The sequence below is a fragment of the Dendropsophus ebraccatus genome, unplaced genomic scaffold (genome assembly GCF_027789765.1).
Source record: "Dendropsophus ebraccatus isolate aDenEbr1 unplaced genomic scaffold, aDenEbr1.pat pat_scaffold_644_ctg1, whole genome shotgun sequence".
NCBI lineage: Eukaryota > Metazoa > Chordata > Amphibia > Anura > Hylidae > Dendropsophus > Dendropsophus ebraccatus.
The window spans coordinates 23,029-44,009 of NW_027210243.1; the positions used below are offsets into that span (position 1 = coordinate 23,029).

General features: G+C 47.1%; 1 protein-coding gene across 1 annotated transcript in view; it reads left to right on the forward strand.

The window, feature by feature from the left end:
- The first annotated feature begins 20,817 nt into the window (after positions 1 to 20,817).
- The window catches only part of LOC138778147 (zinc finger protein 585A-like), a 37,881-nt gene continuing 37,717 nt past the window's right edge, over positions 20,818 to 20,981 (forward strand). Inside the window, exon 1 of the mRNA XM_069956408.1 lies at positions 20,818 to 20,888. The gene's annotated coding sequence lies outside the window, so the exon portion shown is untranslated. The remainder of the gene's footprint in view (positions 20,889 to 20,981) is intronic.

Sequence of the window (20,981 nt, forward strand, 5' to 3'; positions counted from 1 at the left end):
ACAACTTACAATCACAGACACAGACAACTCATGTCCAAAGGAATAGATTTTCCACAGCTCCTCCAAGTGTAGCAAAACTTTATTCGTACAACATAAAAATAAAAATTCTAAAACCGCGCCGACGTCTTTTGGATTTACAGGGGGAAAATGTAGAAAATATCACTCCAGTTACTGACACTAACAGAACCCCCATTCCTAACCCTAATTATTACCCTATCAGGTCTAGGGCTTCTATTATGAATAATTATCAAACTAAGGTGGAGGAAGAACTTACAGCCCTATCTGACCAGTCCCGCCTGATGAACAACAAGGACAATCTTACTAGGGGAGAAAGACAGGTCCTACATGAATTGATGTCCAACCCCTACCTGACAATACGCCAATCAGACAAGGGGGGATCGGTGGCTATTCTAGATAGGGAACTATATATACGGGAAGTGCTAAAAATCCTGAATGACGTCTCTACTTACAGGCCCCTTACATCTGACCCCACTCCTATAGTAAAGAAAAAACTTCTAGACATCCTAGACACGGGCGTGGAGGAGGGTCACATTTCTTCTAAACAGAAGGAACATATGCTACCGGAGTTCCCTCGAGTGCCCATTTTCCATGCATTACCCAAAACACATAAGGGGTTTCCCCCCCTCCTCTCCGCCCAATCGTTTCAGCCATTGGCTCCTTATTGGAACCCTTGTGCACTTGGCTAGATAGACTCCTACAGCCTCTGGCTAAGCGCAGTACAGGGTTCATACGGGACAGCAAAAGCCTGCTTGCCGATTTGGACGGTTTGCCACCCTTACATGGCACCTCATGGTTGTCATGTGACGTTGTGGCACTGTACCCCTCTTTGCCCCATGACCTCTCCATTAGAGCCCTGTCGTTTCATCTGTTCAAATACAGCAATTACAGTAAGGGTCTATGTGAATACATACTTATGGTTACAAACTTTTTACTTAGGCTAGGTTCACACTGCGTTTTCAGCATCCGTTTAACGGATCCGTTTTTTTTAACGTCCAGAAAAAAATAGGGTCAGCAACGTTTTTTGGTCCGTTTTGGTCGGTAAAAAACAACGGATCCTTTTTTTTTATAATGGAAATCAATGGAAAAACGGATGCACACAAATGAATCCGTTTTTTGCAATCCGTTTTTCATGCGTTTTTTGCAAAAAAACGGATGCGTTAAACAGATGCTGAAAACGCAGTGTGAACCTTACAAATAATTTTTTCAGTTTAATGATTCGTTTTTCCTTCAGGTAAGAGGCTGTCCTATGGGGGCTAGTTTCTCCCCGTCGTTAGCCAATATTTACATGTCGTATTGGGAGGAGGTCGTCCTATACACCATCCACAACCCCTATCGGGAACACATCTTGTGGTATGGGAGGTATATCGACGACCTCCTCCTGATATGGGCTGGCGACGGGGAGAGTGCAAAGGACTTCGTCCAGTAATGCCCTTAACCTTAAATTTACTTTTCAGTACGAATTATCGTCCATTTCATTTCTGGATGTTACTTTGTCCTTTGATGGTGGCAAAATTGCCAGTACTCTCTACAGAAAAGAGTCTGCAGGTAATGGTATATTACAAGCGGCTAGTAGCCACCCCATACATGTCATTGTATTAGCCACCCCATACATGAGGTGGAGACTGGATCCAGTTGCTTCGCAAAAGAGAGGCATACTGGATCCTGCATCTATCTACACGTTTCCCGAAAGGGATGAATTTAAAAACAGATTTAATGTATATATATTAATTTTGGATTACATTATGTTTACTTTACTTGCTACATTGTTTTTTTCTCTATGATATGCCATAGTACGTCATGCTTGTCATGTGGTTCCCACACCTGGTCTTTCGTCCCCGCCTTGGGGGAAGCCCGGAAGTGGGAGGTACAACTGAGCAATACAAAAGTATGGAACGTTTAGACACTTGTATGCCATGATTAAGGAGGGTCACCTCCGCAACCCGTCGGCGCGGTTTTAGAATTTTTATTTTTATGTTGTACGAATAAAGTTTTGCTACACTTCAAGGAGCTGTGGAAAATCTATTCCTTTGGACATTGCATACGGGTGACGGCCCGCCACCGTGATCCACGTGCTCCATTCCTGGGAAACTGCACAAGTCACCATTGGCTATAGGGTGAGCTGATTTTCCTTTTTGCTGTATACAGACAACTCATGTACGTATCAGTAACATAAGTTTGGGAAGCGCGCCCTTTATTGTTTTGTGTTAACTTTTATAGACAGAATATGGGACGGTACTACTCATGCGCAGTGTATTCACATGAAATACATAAACTTTCAATACAGGCGGGGTTTGAAGTCACAGGACAGATACATATCACTCTCTGATAGGTCAGTCCATAGATCTCAGCAGTTTCCTGTCCTGCGCAGTCAGGCTGGAACAACGTGTTGTTTGCCATTAATTGTTTATATATCAGTGTCTCTCTCTAGCTCTGTATTGTGGCTGCGAAGTTCAAGGATCTGTGCTCATTGGGGTGCTGCCAGCATTCTTCTCCTTCTTCCAGACTACAGCTACATGTACATTACACCCATACAGCTCAGCTACATGTACCTTACACATATACAGCTCAGCTACATGTACATTACACATATATACAGCTCAGCTACATGTACATTACACCCATACAGCTCAGCTACATGTACATTACACATATACAGCTCAGCTACATGTACATTACACATACACAGCTCAGCTACATGTACATTACACATACACAGCTCAGCTACATGTACATTACACATATACAGCTCAGCTACATGTACATTACACACATACAGCTTAGCTACATGTACATTACACACATACAGCTCAGCTACATGTACATTACACATATATACAGCTCAGCTACATGTACATTACACATATACAGCTCAGCTACATGTACATTACACATATACAGCTCAGCTACATGTACATTACACACATACAGCTCAGCTACATGTACATTACACACATACAGCTCAGCTACATGTACATTACACACATACAGCTCAGCTACATGTACATTACACACATACAGCTCAGCTACATGTACATTACACATATATACAGCTCAGCTACATGTACATTACACATATATACAGCTCAGCTACATGTACATTACACCCATACAGCTCAGCTACATGTACATTACACATATACAGCTCAGCTACATGTACATTACACACATATACAGCTCAGCTACATGTACATTACACATATACAGCTCAGCTACATGTACATTACACCCATACAGCTCAGCTACATGTACATTACACCCATACAGCTCAGCTACATGTACATTACACATATACAGCTCAGCTACATGTACATTACACACATATACAGCTCAGCTACATGTACATTACACATATACAGCTCAGCTACATGTACATTATACATATACAGCTCAGCTACATGTACATTACACACATATACAGCTCAGCTACATGTACATTACACCCATACAGCTCAGCTACATGTACATTACACCCATACAGCTCAGCTACATGTACATTACACATATACAGCTCAGCTACATGTACATTACACATATACAGCTCAGCTACATGTACATTACACACATACAGCTCAGCTACATGTACATTACACATATACAGCTCAGCTACATGTACATTATACATATACAGCTCAGCTACATGTACATTACACACATACAGCTCAGCTACATGTACATTACACATATATACAGCTCAGCTACATGTACATTATACACATACAGCTCAGCTACATGTACATTACACATATACAGCTCAGCTACATGTACATTACACATATACAGCTCAGCTACATGTACATTACACACATATACAGCTCAGCTACATGTACATTACACACATATACAGCTCAGCTACATGTACATTACACATATACAGCTCAGCTACATGTACATTACACATATACAGCTCAGCTACATGTACATTACACACATATACAGCTCAGCTACATGTACATTACACACATACAGCTCAGCTACATGTACATTACACATATACAGCTCAGCTACATGTACATTCAGGGCCGCTTTAACCAGAGGGCACATGGTGCACGTGCATCGGGCCCACTGGTTAAAGGGGCCCTCCGAGCAGGCCGGCCGTTGCTATGTGCGACCAATGCGGTCGCACAGGGCTCCGGCCACCAGCCTGTCAGGGGGGAGCGCCATGGATGGGTAATCTACTTACCCCTCCATGGCGCCCCCTGCAGGGCCCCCCCGTCCGCCGCTGCCCCCGCCCGCTGCTGCGGCGCTTTAGCATCAGCGGTACTGACAAAGAGAGAGAGCCATTGGCTCCCTCCCTGTCAGTCACTCTTGTGGCCGCACTTCCTGCAGTCACAAGAGGCCGCACTCTCCCTCTAGCGGCCGACGTCACTGGAGCGTCGGCGCGAGGGTAAGGGGAGTGCAGCCTCTTGTGACTGCAGGAAGTGCGGCCTCAAGAGGGAAGAGAAGCGGAACGCGTGGACCCAGGTGAGTAACAGTGTTTGTTTTTTTCAATGTTATATGGGAGGGGGAGCTATATACTATTCGGGAGCGGGGGGGGCGGCTATATACTATGGGGGGCACAGGGGGCTATATACTATGGGGGAGGACAGGGGGCTATATACTATGGGGGAGGACAGGGGAGCTATATACTATGGGGGGCACAGGGGGCTATATACTATGGGGGAGGACAGTGGAGCTATATACTATGGGGGGCACAGGGGGCTATATACTATGGGGGAGGACAGGGGGCTATATACTATGGGGGAGGACAGTGGAGCTATATACTATGGGGGAGCACAGGGGAGCTATAAACTATGGGGGGCACAGGGGGCTATATACTATGGGGGAGCACAGGGGGCTATATACTATGGGGGAGGACAGGGGGCTATATACTATGGGGGGCACAGGGGAGCTATAAACTATGGGGGGCACAGGGGGCTATATACTATGGGGGAGCACAGGGGGCTATATACTATGGGGGAGCACGATGGGCTATATACTATGGGGGAGCACAGGGGGCTATATACTATGGGGGAGCACAGGGGGCTATATACTACTGGGGAGCACAGGGGGCTATATACTATTGGGGAGCACAGGGGTCTATATACTACTGGGGAGCACAGGGGAGCTATATACTGTCGGGGAGCACAGGGGAGCTATATACTATCAGGGAGCACATGGGAGCTATATACTATGGGGGAGCTATATACTATGGGGGAGCACAGGGGAGCTATATACTATGGGGGAGCACAGGGGAGCTATATACTATGGGGGAGCACAGGGGGGCTATATACTATGGGGGAGCTATATACTATGGGGGAGCACAGGGGAGCTATATACTATGGGGGAGCTATATACTATGGGGGAGCACAGGGGAGCTATATACTATGGGGGAGCACAGGGGAGCTATATACTATGGGGGAGCTATATACTATGGGGGAGCACAGGGGAGCTATATACTATGGGGGAGCACAGGGGAGCTATATACTATGGGGGAGCACAGGGGGCTATATACTATGGGGGAGCACAGGGGGCTATATACTATGGGGAACACAGGGAAGCTATATACTATGGGGGAGCACAGGGGAGCTATATACTACTGGGGAGCTATATACTACTGGGGAGCACAGGGGGCTATATACTACTGGGGAGCACAGGGGGCTGTATACTATGGGGGAGCACAGGGGGCTGTATACTATGGGGGAGCACACGGGGCTATATACTATTGGGGAGCACAGGGGTCTATATACTATGGGGGAGAGCACAGGGGGGCTATATATTATGGAGAGCACAGGGGGGCTATATACTATTGAGGGGGAGCACAGGGGGGCTATATACTATTGGGGGAGAGCACAGGGGGGCTATATACTATTGGGGGAGAGCACAGGGGGGCTATATACTATTGGGAAGAGCACAGGGGGCTATATACTATTGGGGGAGAGCACAGGGGGGCTATATACTATTGTGGGAGAGCATAGGGGTCTATATACTATTGGAGAGCACAGGGGGGCTATATACTATTGGGGGAGAGCACAGGGGGGCTATATACTATTGTGGGAGAGCACAGGGGGGGCTATATACTACTGGGGAGAGTGCACAGGGGGGGCTATATACTAATGGAGGAGCGCACAGGAGGGCTGTATATAACTGGAGGAGCACATGAGGGTCTATATACTACAGGGACACCTTAAAACTATGGAGGCACAGAGGGGTGTAACTATGTAGGGGTACAGAGGGGTGTAACTACTATATAGGGGTACAAGGGACGTAACTACTGTATGTGTTGGAGCCTAAAATATTTGTCTGGCAGATTCTGGAGAGAAGATTCACAGCCAGGAGAAGACTTCAAGGTGGCCCAGGCTGGATGGAGAGAAAAAGAAAAGGTGACAGACTCTGATCGGAGAAGACGCCCCCGGTGAGTCACTGGATGTAACTGCACTCTGTTATAGGATTGTAGTGTTAGAGGTCATGATGTGGCGGTATTATGTAATGGTATCATTGGTGATATCTTTCTGTTTTGTTTAGTGCAGTTTTTATGTAATATGTAATCACTGTATGGTGGAAATAGTGTTATAAGGTAACTACTGTATGTATTGGGGCTCCTGATACAGTGTGGGGGCAAATTCAGTACATTATACAATGTGCCGAAAGGGAAGGGGGGGGCCCCACTCTTGAGGGCTGTGCACCGGGCCCACCAATGTATTAAAACGGCCCTGTGTACATTACACATACACAGCTCAGCTACATGTACATTACACATATACAGCTCAGCTACATGTACATTACACATATACAGCTCAGCTACATGTACATTACACACATATACAGCTCAGCTACATGTACATTACACACATATACAGCTCAGCTACATGTACATTACACACATATACAGCTCAGCTACATGTACATTACACACATATACAGCTCAGCTACATGTACATTACACACATATACAGCTCAGCTACATGTACATTACACACATACAGCTCAGCTACATGTACATTACACACATATACAGCTCAGCTACATGTACATTACACACATATACAGCTCAGCTACATGTACATTACACACATATACAGCTCAGCTACATGTACATTACACACATACAGCTCAGCTACATGTACATTACACACATATACAGCTCAGCTACATGTACATTACACACATATACAGCTCAGCTACATGTACATTACACATATACAGCTCAGCTACATGTACATTACACACATACAGCTCAGCTACATGTACATTACACACATATACAGCTCAGCTACATGTACATTACACATATACAGCTCAGCTACATGTACATTACACACATACAGCTCAGCTACATGTACATTACACATATACAGCTCAGCTACATGTACATAATAAACATAAATGAGACATAGATACCAGATAAAAGTATAAAAGATGATAAAAATGTGTGTGCCAAGGGCTCAAACACATAATTAAAATAAAAAGAAAAGAAGAAGGTTTCCTCAACAAAGTAAATTGTTTGTGAGGATATAGATGCAGAATTATTGAATTACACATAGGTGCAAAAGAGGCGTCTCTATAAAAAAAGGGGCGAAGCTGTTATATTCGTTCAAACCAACCGGGGCCATTGTTTTGAGAAGATAAATCCATCTTGTCTCTTTTTGTGCCAGACGTTTTTTTAATATCACCACCACGTATATTTCCAGGGATCATATCAATCCCCCGCACTTTCAGACCACTTTCGTCACAGTTATGCATCAATTTGAAATGTCTAGGCAGTGATTTGAGACCTACAATTTCTGTCGTATCCTTGGCTGCTCGTATGTCCAGAACATGTTCCCGGACACGTCTTCTGAGTTGACGTGTCGTCATACCGACATAGATCTTATCACACGGACACGTAGCAAAATAATATAAAATTACTAACCGGTAATTTCTTTTCTTTGAGCCTATGACGGCACCCCTGGAGAGGACTACCTCCTCCCATTGGACAGGAAACAGGACCACTGGACCTTTAGGGTGCAAACCCACTTGCCGGATCTGCAGCGAGTCTCCTTGCCGCGTTTTTGCAGCGAAAATCGCTGCAGATCCTGGCCCTATACTTTCAATAGCAGAGATTTTTTCTGCAGCCCGCCCCATTAACCCCCCCGGCCGCCGGACATTATACATTACCGGGTCCCCGTTCCTGCTTGCTTCGGGGCTCGGCTGTGGCAGGGCAGCGCACTGATTGGCCGGGCAGAACGTACCGGGAGCCGCCGAAGCAAGCAGGAGCGGGGACCTGGTAATGTATATCCTGCCCGCCCCCCTGCAGCCCCGATCGCCCCGCAGCCCCGGCCACCCGATCGCCCCCCCGCAGCCCCGGCTGCCCCCCCGCAGCCCCGGCCGCCCGATCGTCCCCCCGCAGCCCCAGCCGCCCGATCGTCCCCCCGCAGCCACGGCCGCCCCCCCCCGCAGCCCCGGCCGGCGGATCGCCCCCCCGCAGCCGGGGCTGCGGGGCGATCGGGGCTGCAGGGGGGCGGGCAGGATATACATTACCAGGTCCCCGCTCCTGCTTGCTTCGGCGGCTCCCGGCACGTTCTGCCCGGCCAATCAGTGCGCTGCCCTGCCACAGCGCACTGATTGGCCGGGCGGGCCGTGAAGACACCGGGAGCCCCGAAGCAAGCAGGAACGGGGACTCGGTAATGTATAATGTCCGGCGGCCGGGGGGTTAATGGGGCGGGCTGCAGACAAAATCGCAGCAGGGATGTACATCCCTGCTGCGAGTTTCTCTGCTATTGAAAGTATAGGGCCAGGATCTGCAGCGAGTCTCGCTGCAAAAACGCAGCAAGGAGACTCGCTGCAGATCCGGCAAGTGGGTTTGTACCCTAAAAAGAAGCTCATCGCCCCACACACGCCAGTCTGTCAGCAAGAACCTAGGAGCGAAGGCTTAACAAACACACATGTAGAAAAGACACAGGGCAACAAGTGTAACATGTGCTATGAAACTTAATTCTTAAGTGTTGAATTATAGAAGAAATATCTTCTTTCCTCTATATATATATATATATATATATATATATATATATATATATATATATATTTCAGTCTGGAGTGCACTCAAAGATCCGATGCAAGAGTGCCAGCGACGGAGATTGGATAAAGTCTCCTCTTCAATATAACCAAGAAATCGCAGCACATCCAAATAGTGCAAAAATTCTGTGTCTTTTATTTCATGGTATCAAAATCAATAGGTGCAACGTTTCTGTCTCATCTTGAGACCTTTCTCAAGCAACAATACAAACATCTCATATCCTTTTTATACAAGTCTGTGACAAAATCCAATTAATTAAGAAGTGAACATAACGTGAAACAGGTGTACAGGTAAGGTTCCATCCGGAACACAATGGGTTACATGAGATACATCAGTATCAGAAGATCATTACAAATACGTGATATATACAAGGTGATACAATGTGCATATACACCAAAGTGAAAATAAAAAATTAACGGCGGGGTTCCCTCACGCTAGCCACTGCTCTGTAAAAGAAGGAATAATTAGAGCCAAGTCAGACCTCATGAATCGTCCACATGTATGTTAGTTTGTAAATATTACTAAGCCGCATGCGCTGGCCTGTGTAACCTGATACGTCCGAGGGTATAGTGGGAGGTCCTGGGCAGGGAAATGTCAGGTTGCCGTAATAACATCTCGAAATCCAGCGGATAAGAACCGCATTCATTGCAAGCACCATCTGAACACTGTCTTATAGGGAAGAAACATGGAACTCCATCCATTATATCGGGGTTATCCGGCTCGGTGACCGTTAGCTACGGAAAACCACAGCTAAACAGCCATCGTGTCAAGGAGGGATTCAACCCCTCCGGCCTCCCTGCCATGCTCCTATCAACGGGCGCGGAGAAGGCCTTTGACCGTGTAAGCTGGCCCTTCCTCTTTGCCACACTCAGACACATCGGCCTTGGCCCTCACATGCTGGAGTGGATTGGCTCTCTATACTCCCACCCCTCGGCTCAGGTATCGGTCAACGGCCTTCTCTCTGACTCCTTCCCCATCTCCAATGGAACACGGCAGGGCTGCCCCCTCTCCCCCCTTATCTTCATCCTGACCCTGGAACCCTTCCTTAGAAATGTGAGACGTAATCCGGACATTGCGGGGGTACGGGTGGGGCCGGTGGAACACAGAGTTGCAGCGTACGCGGACGATCTCCTCTTCTTTCTTACCCAGCCTTCTATCTCCCTCCCCAATCTCCTGAAGGAACTCTCCAGCTACCATTCTCTTTCTAACTACAAGATCAATTTGCAGAAATCGGAGGCACTAAATGTCTCCCTCCCGATGGCGGTGGCCTCTTCCCTTGAGGCATCCTTCCCCTTCCGATGGTCCCGAATCTCCCTAAAGTACTTGGGGGTTCAGCTTACGCCCTCCGTACCCGACCTGTATAAGTTAAATTTCCCACCCATGCTCCAGACGGTGGAAAAGGACCTGACTAGATGGCACAAGGGTACCTTCTCATGGTTTGGCCGCTGCGCTATCTTCAAAATGAACGTCCTGCCCCGCCTCCTGTACCTTTTCCAGGCTCTACCAATAGCGGTGCCCGTGTCGTTTTTCCGACGACTGACGTCTCTCCTCACTAAATTCATATGGATGCACAAACAGCCGCGTCTAGCAAAGGCAGTCCTGCATCGTCCTAAATCTCTGGGAGGCCTGGGTCTCCCCAACCTCTACCAGTACTACGTGGCAGTCCATCTAACCAGGGTACTGGACTGGCACCGCCACTCTGTCATGAAGATATGGGTGGCCCTGGAAGAGGCGTTGGCACCTCTGCCTTTGCTGGCCGCGTCCTGGCTCCCGGACTCAGCCCGTCTAGTACGCTCCCATCCCACCATCGCTCCAACACTTCGAGTCTGCCAGAAACACCTGTCTGCCGGCTTTTTGGCCCCGCACCCCTCTCCCCTGTTCCCGATTCTAGGCAATCCATCCTTTCCCCCGGGGATGGAGGACGCGGGCTTCCGCTCCTGGTTCCGGGCGGGACGCTTCCGTGCACTATCCTTCCTCAGGGGAACGGTCTGGCCCTCGTTGACGGATCTCAATGCCTTGTCAGACCCCGCTCCCCTGGGCTTCTGGAGGTCCCTTCAGCTCCACCATTTCCTTCGCACTCTCCCCACGCCCTCTCGCTATGCTCGCACCCTCACGCAGTTCGAGTCTCTTTGTATAGGATCGGGCCCGCTCCGTCACTCTCTTTCTCTACTTTACGCCATGTTGAACTCCCCTCCGGACCAGTCACCTCCCCCCTTCCTCGCGGCCTGGGAGGAGGACTTAAACACTTCTTTCTCCCCGGCGCAACTGGACAAATTGTTCACTTGTACACATTCCTCCTCGATATCCTCCCGCATCCAGGAAGCGGGTTATAAACTCCTTTCTAGGTGGTACCGTGTCCCTATCCGTCTCCATCGGATCTTCCCGGAAGTGTCCCCACAGTGCTGGAGGAATTGCGGCGAGGACGGCTCCCTCCTGCATATGTTCTGGAGCTGCCCTAAGCTGGTGCCCTTTTGGCGTGAAGTGTGGCGTATTACCTCCACCTTCACTGACCACTCACTACCTTTCTCTCCTGCCCTCTTCCTCCTGCATGTGTCTGACATTCCCCTCAAGAGCTACCGTTCCTCAGTTCTCCGACACCTGATAAACGCAGCCCGAGCCTGTGTTCCCGCCCTGTGGTGACAACCTGACCCCCCCAGCCTAGCCATGTGGCTCCGGAAAGTAGAGGATATCAAGCGTATGGAGGATCTCACTGCTCAGCTTCATGACTGGAATTCCCGGTTCTACCGAACTTGGTTCTACTGGGATCAGTACACTGAGACTCCCGAATATAGCTCTCTGCTGGCTCAGTGAGGAGCCACCTGCCCTTTAGACCCCCCTCTCTCCCCCGGATCTCCCCCACTAAACACCCCCCCCCCTCTTTTCTCCCCCCTTCTTACTTTCTCTTTCTCCACCTTTTGGGCTTCTGTCCGTTAAGCCTCCTACCGGAGCATCTGCTCTTGTCCCAATCCATTTTGTTTGTTACATATTGTTTTCTGGAAGTTTTGGTTCGCTGGGAATGCCCCCACGGAAGTGGATGGGATACGGTTTCTATGGCAATAGATATATGTTAAGTCCACGCTTGCCCTAACGCCCTGCGTGGCGTCATCGGTACCCGTTTTGATGTGTGTGGCTTGTTTTTGCCCTGCTTCGCTTTGTTAAAAAAAAAAGAAAAATGTTAATAAAATTTAGAATTTTTTTTTTAAAAAAAGGAGGGATTCAACCAGGTCAAAAATGACCTAGGAAAACCTCACAAACGTCGCCCAAACCCCTAGTCGTGAAGTCTCACCTACTAGTGTCTTGGTGTGAACATGGCTTTGTTACTTGTCATAGTGTGAACATGGTCTAGCATAGCCATAGTGTGAACATGGCTAAGTTACTTGTCATAGTGTGAACATGGTCCAGCATAGCCATAGTGTGAACATGGCTTTGTTAATTGTTATAGTGTGAACATGGTCCAGTATAGCCATAGTGTGAACATGGTCCAGTATAGCCATAGTGTGAACATGGCTTTGTTACTTGTCATAGTGTGAACATGGTCCAGCATAGCCATAGTGTGAACATGGCTTTGTTACTTGTCATAGTGTGAACATGGTCCAGCAAATCCCGACATCATAGTCCCTGGTCTCACAGTGAATGAAAAAAAAACAACAGTAGCAGTGATTTGCAGTGAGATTCCTCCTCCGCCTTCTGTCAATATCTAAGAGGAAAAAAAAGAGAGAAAGGATATAAGTATATAAATCAACTAGTTAACAGGACAAGACTCAAGGAAGGATCAGGGTCAACCACCCATTACAATACTATCTTTTGTACATTTTTGTAGTAATTCTGAAATCTACATTGAGACCCCTTGGCTGGAGTGTATCCAGTCTGTGGATCCACTGCAGTTCTCGTTTCTGTAACATGGTTAACCTATCACCACCCCTTTTCGGAATAGGTACATGATCCAGTAACATGAATTTGAGATCTTTCTCAACATGCTTTGCCTCAAGAAAGTGCTTGGATACCGGTAGATCTATCCTCTGTTTACGTATAGAGTATCTATGCTGGTTCAGTCTAGTCCTCATGTCCCACGTCGTCTGTCCAACATATAGCAAACGACACGGGCACACGAGGACATAGACCACCCAGCTAGATGTACAAGTCAGGTAAAAACGGATGTTGTATTCCTTGTTGGTTGTTGGGTGTACAAAACCAGAACCTTTGTTCATATATGAGCAACTGACACAAAGATCTCAAATTCATGTTACTGGATCATGTACCTATTCCGAAAAGGGGTGGTGATAGGTTAACCATGTTACAGAAACGAGAACTGCAGTGGATCCACAGACTGGATGCACTCCAGCCAAGGGGTTTCAATGTAGATTTCAGAATTACTACAAAAATGTACAAAAGATAGTATTGTAATGGGTGGTTGACCCTGATCCTTCCTTGAGTCTTGTCCTGTTAACTAGTTGATTTATATACTTATATCCTTTCTCTCTTTTTTTCCTCTTAGATATTTACAGAAGGCGGCGTAAATAGTAATATTTACAAACTAACATACATGTGGACGATTCATGAGGTCTGACTTGGCTCTAATTATTCCTTCTTTTACAGAGCAGTGGCTAGCGTGAGTGAACCCCGCCGTTAATTTTTTATTTTCACTTTGGTGTATAAGCACATTGTATCACCTTGTATATATCACGTATTTGTAATGATCTTCTGATACTGATGTATCTCATGTAACCCATTGTGTTCCGGATGGAACCTTACCTGTACACCTGTTTCACGTTATGTTCACTTCTTAATTAATTGGATTTTGTCACAGACTTGTATAAAACGGATATGAGATGTTTGTATTGTTGCTTGAGAAAGGTCTCGAGATGAGACAGAAACGTTGCACCTATTGATTTTGATACCATGAAATAAAAGACACAGAATTTTTGCACTATTTGGATGTGCTGCGATTTCTTGGTTATATATATATTATACATATATACATATGATCAATAAGCTTAAGTATGTTATCTCATCTATGGGTGGGTTTAGGCGGGGTGCCGTCATAGGCTCAAAGAAAAGAAATTACCGGTTAGTAATTTTATATTTTCTCCTCTCGCCCTATGACGGCACCCCTGGAGACTAGACTAGGAATACTCGCCTAGGGGGGACCACTGCCTGTAGGACCCTACGACCAAATCTAAGGTCCTCCGAAGGAGAGAGTTGTAACCTGTAGTGTCTAAAAAATGTATGCGGGGAACTCCAGGTAGCTGCTCTACATATGTCCTCTATTGAAACTGCAGCCCTCTCTGCCCACGAGGTAGATACAGATCTAGTAGAGTGTGCGGTTATGGAGCTAGGAAGTTCTTTACCACTGACTCTATAGCATTCCTTAATGGCTTGTTTAATCCACCTTGATATTGTCTGTGAGGTGGCAGCCCTGCCCTTATTCTTCCCTTGGAAAGTTATTAAGATGTTGTTATCTATCCTCCAGTCCTTGGTGACCTCGAGATAGTGTATTATAGCTCGTCTAACATCTAGACAATGAAATGATGCCTCTCTGTCATTAGATGGGTTTACGCAAAAAGATGGTAGTATAACCTCCTGGGATCTATGAAAATCCGATACTACCTTAGGAAGGAAGGCCGGATCAGGGGAGAGAGTGATTCTATCGTCTCGGATAATCATGTAAGGCTGAGTAATGGAGAAGGCTCTGATCTCTCCAACCCTTCTAGCAGAAGTAATTGCTAAGAGAAAAGCCACCTTCCAAGAAAGGAATTTGATGTGGATTTCTGATATTGGCTCAAATGGGGTTGATGTTAATCCTGAGAGAACCAGATTTAGATCCCATGGTGGAAGTTTGGTTTTTATGGAAGGGTGAAGTCTCATTGCTGCCTTAATAAAACGCTTGATCCAAGTATGTTCTGCCAGCCTAACTTCATATAGGGCACTGAGGGCAGAGACTTGTACTTTAATAGTACTGGGCCTAAGATGTTTATTGAGACCTTCTTGGAGAAAGTTCAAAATCAGAGGCATATTGGGTGGTTCTAGGACATTGACAGGGTGACCCACAAAACGGAGAAAGGTTTTCCACGTTCTGAAGTAAATCTCCGAAGTGACCCTCTTTCTGCTGGCAAGCAAAGTCGATATTACTTCATCTGAGAGTCCCCGGTCTCTTAGTAATTGCCTCTCAAAAGCCATGCTGTCAGATGGAGGTTCTTTACTCCTGGATGGTATACTGGGCCCTGGTTCAGGAGATCTATTCGCTCTGGTAGAATCCAGGGATCCGCTAGTGACATTTTGCGTAGCCAGGTGAACCACACCCTCCTGGGCCAAAATGGTGCAATCAGTATAACCTGCGCCCTGTCCTGTCTGATCTTCCTGATGACTCGGGGCAGCAGCCGTATGGGAGGGAAGGCGTACAGAAGGCCTGTCTGCCATGATTGTGCTAGAGCGTCTAGCGCCAACGGCCTGTCCGACTGGCATAGGGAATAGAAGGCTCTGATCTTTCTGTTCTGTCGGGAGGCAAACAGGTCTATTTGTGGGGGGCCCCATAGCTGGCATATTTGATGGAATACCTCCTGATTTAATTCCCACTCCCCTTGATGAAGTTGATGTCGGCTTAGGAAGTCTGCTGTGTAATTGTCCACCCCCCTGAGATGCAGGGCTGACAGGGAGAGAAGGTGAAGCTCCGCTAGCTTGAAAATGAAATGAGAAATTCTCATCAGTTCTACTGACCTGGTGCCCCCCTGGTGGTTTAAGTATGCCACTGCGGTGGCATTGTCCGTGAGGATTCTTACATTTCTTCCTTGAATTACAGGAAGGGACTGTGTTAATGCCAGAAATATTGCCCTTAGCTCTCTGATGTTCTGAGAGTCCCGGGAATGCTCTGGGTTCCATGCCCCCTGGAGCACCAGGGAGTCTGAGTGGGCCCCCCATCCGTACGGACTTGCATCTGTTGTTATCGTTAGGGGGTTTTGAATGATCCATGGCAGCCCCTTGTTTAAGTTGTCTTTCTTTATCCACCAGGATAGGGACCTGATAGTCTGGGAGATAAAACAAATAAATCGTCTAGATTGTCCTTGTGTCTGCTCAAGATCTCTAATATTTGTGATTGTAATGTTCTCGAATGGTATTGAGCCCACTGAACTGCAGGTATGCAGGAGGTGAGAAGGCCTAATACAGACATAGCTCCTCTGATCGAAACCTCTGGGTGATCTATAAGTTCTTGGACCTTCTGGATGACTAAAGCTACTTTATTCTCAGGCAAAAAGGATCGTTGGGATACTGAATCTAGGTAGATCCCCAAAAATTTGCAACGTTGAGATGGAGTTCTATTAGACTTCTCCTCGTTTATCTCCCAACCGAGCTTAGAGAACACCTCCTCTGATGTTACAGATGGAATAGAATCACCAACTATCAGAAAGTCATCAAGGTATGGGATTATGATAATGTCCCTTTCTCTGATGTGGGCCATAACTTCCGCCATGACCTTGGTAAAAGCCCTAGGGGCTTGTGAGATGCCAAAGGGCATGGCCCTGTATTGGTAGTGAAGCACCGATCCCGCCACATTCACAGCTACTCTGAGGAATCTCTGGTGGTCTGGATGAATGGGTATATGGTAATATGCGTCTCTCAGATCTATTGTGGCCATAAAACAATTATGAGACAAGTTTAGAATGGCAGAAGAAATGGACTCCATTCTAAACTTCTCATAAGAGAGAACCTGATTTAGGGGCTTGAGGTTAATTATGGTTCGAAAGGAACCATTGGGTTTTTTAACCAAAAAAAGGGTAGAATAAAACCCCCTGCCCTTCTGTTCCTCTGGAACAGGGACTAATACTCTTTTGTCTACCAGTGATCTAACCTCAGATACCATGGCTGCCTGTTTCTCAGGGTTAGAGGAAAGGTTAGTAATAATGAAACTTTCTCCTGGGGAGGACAAAAAGGAAATTTTAAGCCCATGTTTTATTATGTTGCAAACAAAATTACTGTTCGAAATTTTACACCATTCTGAACAGAAAGAACTTAATCGCCCTCCCACAGGAATATGGCGTCATTGTGACGGCTTCTTAGAAGTGTCCCCACCTGAGAACATGAGACCTCTACCTTTTTTAGGGGGTCTCCAATCCTTTCTTCCGACCTGGGCACCACCTCTAACTCTTCTGCCTCTACCTCTAGCAGGCCTGGATGTCTGAGTAGAGACCAGAGGAAAGCCCTTTTTCTTGTCAGAGGCCTTCTCCAACACCTTCTCTAAAGCTGATCCAAACAGAAGTTCCCCCTCGCAGGGAACAGCACAGAGCTCGGCTCTGGAAGTTACATCTCCCTTCCAATCTCTAAGCCACAGTGTCCTTCGTGCTGAGTTAGAAAGGGCTGCCGATCTGGCGGATAGCTTCAATGCGTCTGCAGACGCCTCCGCCAAGAAGGACATTGATCCATCAATAATTGGAAATCTGGCCAGTAACTCCTCCTTACTAGCTCCAGATATGATCTGTTCCTTTAACTGTGTTACCCAGATCTCCGTAGCTCTAGCCACTGAAGTTGTTGCGATGAGAGGCTTAAACGTGGCTGTGGTGGCCTCCCAATTCTTTCTTAAATAGACCTCTGCTCTTATCCATAGGGTCCTTCATAGATGCTGAGTCCTCAAATGGTAGGGCGTCTTTACGGGTTAACTTTGCTACTGAAGGATCAATTTTAGGTGCTGTCTCCCAAGTTACTGACTCCTCAGTGCTAAAGGGATATTTCCTTTTGTACTGAAAAGAAAAAAATTAAATAAATACAAACAGATATTGTCACAAAATAACTCTGTAAAGTCTGAGGACTTTTGAACTTACAGCCCGAGGAACAAAGAACTTTCTATCCGGACGGGCCCATTCGATGGAAATCAGAGTCTTTATACTCTGATGAATGGGAAAAACCGGACGTTGCTTAGGAGCTAAGCCTTCAAACATGATGTCTTGAATGGTTCTAGGCTGTGGGTTATCCTCTATGGCCATAGTTTGTCTAACAGCTTTAACAATGCTGTCAACCATTTCAATTGGCATGAGCTTCTTAGTCGCCTCCTCCACTTGGGCTTCGGTATTAAGAAGCTCTTCGGGCTCCTCAAGACCCGACATCTGTTCATCTCCCTCTACCTCTTCTTCCTCCTCATCATACTGAGAGGGCGGAGCTTCACCACTCGGACCCGGCACCTCAACTGGGGCTTCATCCACAGGAATAATAACCTCAGGTGGGGCCAGAGCGGATGTGGAAGGGAGAGAGGCCTGGAAAAAATGAACCTTTCTAAGGATGGATGACTAAGCCATCTATATAAGAGGCATAAAAAAGTACACCTACCCGAATCTGTCTCTTAATGAGCCCCTTCATGCTTCTCAAAAATGCTGGTCCCTGATCATCCAGGACCCTGTTCATACATCCGCCACATAATGCCTTAGTATAAGCGCTACTTAGCCGTTTCTTACAGATAGGGCACTCTCTAGGTTTATTTTTAGATCTCCTAGCTTCCTCCTATTACAAACGAAACAATATAAATCAATTCCAACATAAAGCGAAGCACTATATGGGGGGAACCCCTCTTACCCAAACCATACCACAGCAGCCGCAGGTTGAGGGTTTTCATGTGACTCAGCGCCTTGGGACTCCATAGTAATCGCTAACAATAGCCACCAGGATCCAACAGCAGAATACCGTCCACGGGAAAGGTACTCCAGTACACCAGATTCTCTGGAAATACACTGAGCACAAGCTCAGCTTCCATTTTATATCTGGCGCCAAAAGAAGAAAGCTGGCTGGCCCCGCCCCCCCCCCCCCCCCGCGGCGCTGATGCGGCTCACCCTCCCGTGCAAGGGGATTCTTCCCCCCCTAACAGGCCGCAGCCCGGATGCCGCAGTCAAGGCCTACGGGTAATACCAACTCACAGGGATCCCGGGCTGACGTCATCCGGCCGCGACCTCGGACAGCGTGTGACGTCAGCGCGTCCGCGCACACGCCAGCCGGTCACGTGGGCCACCCGGACGCGCGCGCGCGCGCCGCGCACGCGCCATCCACACTGCGGGAAAACAGCCGGAGAACACAACCCGGTCCTGGAGGCGCAAGGGGAGCACGGGGATCCTCTTCCGGAGGTGCGGGGGCTTAAGGCACAGACTCGGCTGTGGCTCCAGTAGCGGAGTCTTGTACAGCCAGGGATGTCGGCATACAGGTAACAGCCGGGTGCCCCAGTCTTTCTGAAGGAAAAAAAGTCCAACATGCAGGTGGAGAACCCACCTGCCTGTCCTGCTCCCATGGGACAGGAAACAGATACTGGCGTGTGTGGGGCCATGAGCTTCTTTTAAAGGTCCAGTGGTCCTGTTTCCTGTCCAATGGGAGGAGGTAGTCCTCTCCAGGGGTGCCATCATAGGGCGAGAGGAGAAAAATTACTCCCTTTGTATCGCAAGAGATATGGTGTCTAATCTTGTATTGTTTCGTGTGGTCGGAATTATAGAAGAGATTAGTTCTACACATATTAGGGCAAGACACACACTTACCACAAGTGGTAGATTCAGGCTTACACCTCATTCCTTTACAGATTTCTGCTGGGTTTGCTGGTTGATAGTGTCTACGAACCATCTGGTCCCTCAAATTCCTTGAACGACGGTAGGTAATAGATGCCTGTGGAGGTAAGACTGTATTGAGTGATTCATCCATGCGCAACACAGGCCAATACTTATTCAATGCCTGAACAATTGCGCGGCTTTGTCCATTAAAGTCTGTGATGAATCTCACCTGTGTCTCATTAGTCTCTGCCTTCTTCTTAGGATGGAGCAAGTCAGGTCTATGGAAATGTTTCGCTCGCAAGTACGCTCGCTTAATGCATCTATTGCTATAGCCTCGTTCGCGGAACCGTGTTTTCAAGTCCTCAGCCTGTTTCTCAAATAATTCATCAGTAGAGCATATTCTTCTGGCCCTGAGGAACTGGACAACTGGAATATTCTTAATCAAGTGTGAAGGATGAGAAGAGGATGCATGTAGAAGTGTGTTAGCAGATGTCGCTTTCCGATATAGGTCAGTCTGGACAAAGCCATGTTGGTCAATCTGTAATGAGACATCGAGGAAATCAATTTTTGTACGGCTAATCTTGTACGTAAGCCTGATGTTACGGTCGTTTTGATTGAGTAACTGCATAAATGTTTGTAGCTCCTGTGATGACCCCTGCCATACCATGACAATGTCATCGATATAGCGTCCCCACATAACGACCTGCTCAATACCTGGCACGGGGTCCACCTGAAAGATCTCCCTCTCCCACAGCCCCAGAAACAAATTAGCATATGAGGGCACACAAGCCGCCCCCATAGCTGTGCCCTGGAGCTGCAGGTAGAGGGAGTCTCTAAAGATAAAGAAATTGTGAGTGAGGACGAAACGCAGAGCTTCTGCAATAAAATCACATGTTTCCGAACTCTGACAACTAGTCGATAGAAAAAAATGGGCTGCTCTTATGCCGTCCTCGTGTCTGATCGAAGTATAGAATGACTCCACGTCACAGGTGACGATGAGCATATTGTCATCAAGTTGTACTCCGTCCATTTTGGCCAAGAAATCACTTGTATCCTTGATATAGGATGGCAGGACTTCCACAAGGGGACGTAAGATGTAATCTATGTATTTACACAGGGGCTCACACAGATTGTTATTCCCTGACACAATAGGCCTCCCCGGAGGATTGTTAAGGTCTTTATGTACCTTGGGTAATAAATATATTGTTGAGATTGTCGGCGACTCCACTGTCAATGCTTTTTTCTCAGCAGATGTCAAGATGCCTTGTCCCACCGCTGATGCCAGGAGTCCTTCAAGTTGGCCCTTGTAAGAAAGAAGGGGATTAAAGGTAAGTTTTTTGTAGCATGTTATATCTCTCAACTGCCTCAGCATTTCTTTATCATACAGGGGGGCAGGCCAAATGACCACATTGCCCCCCTTG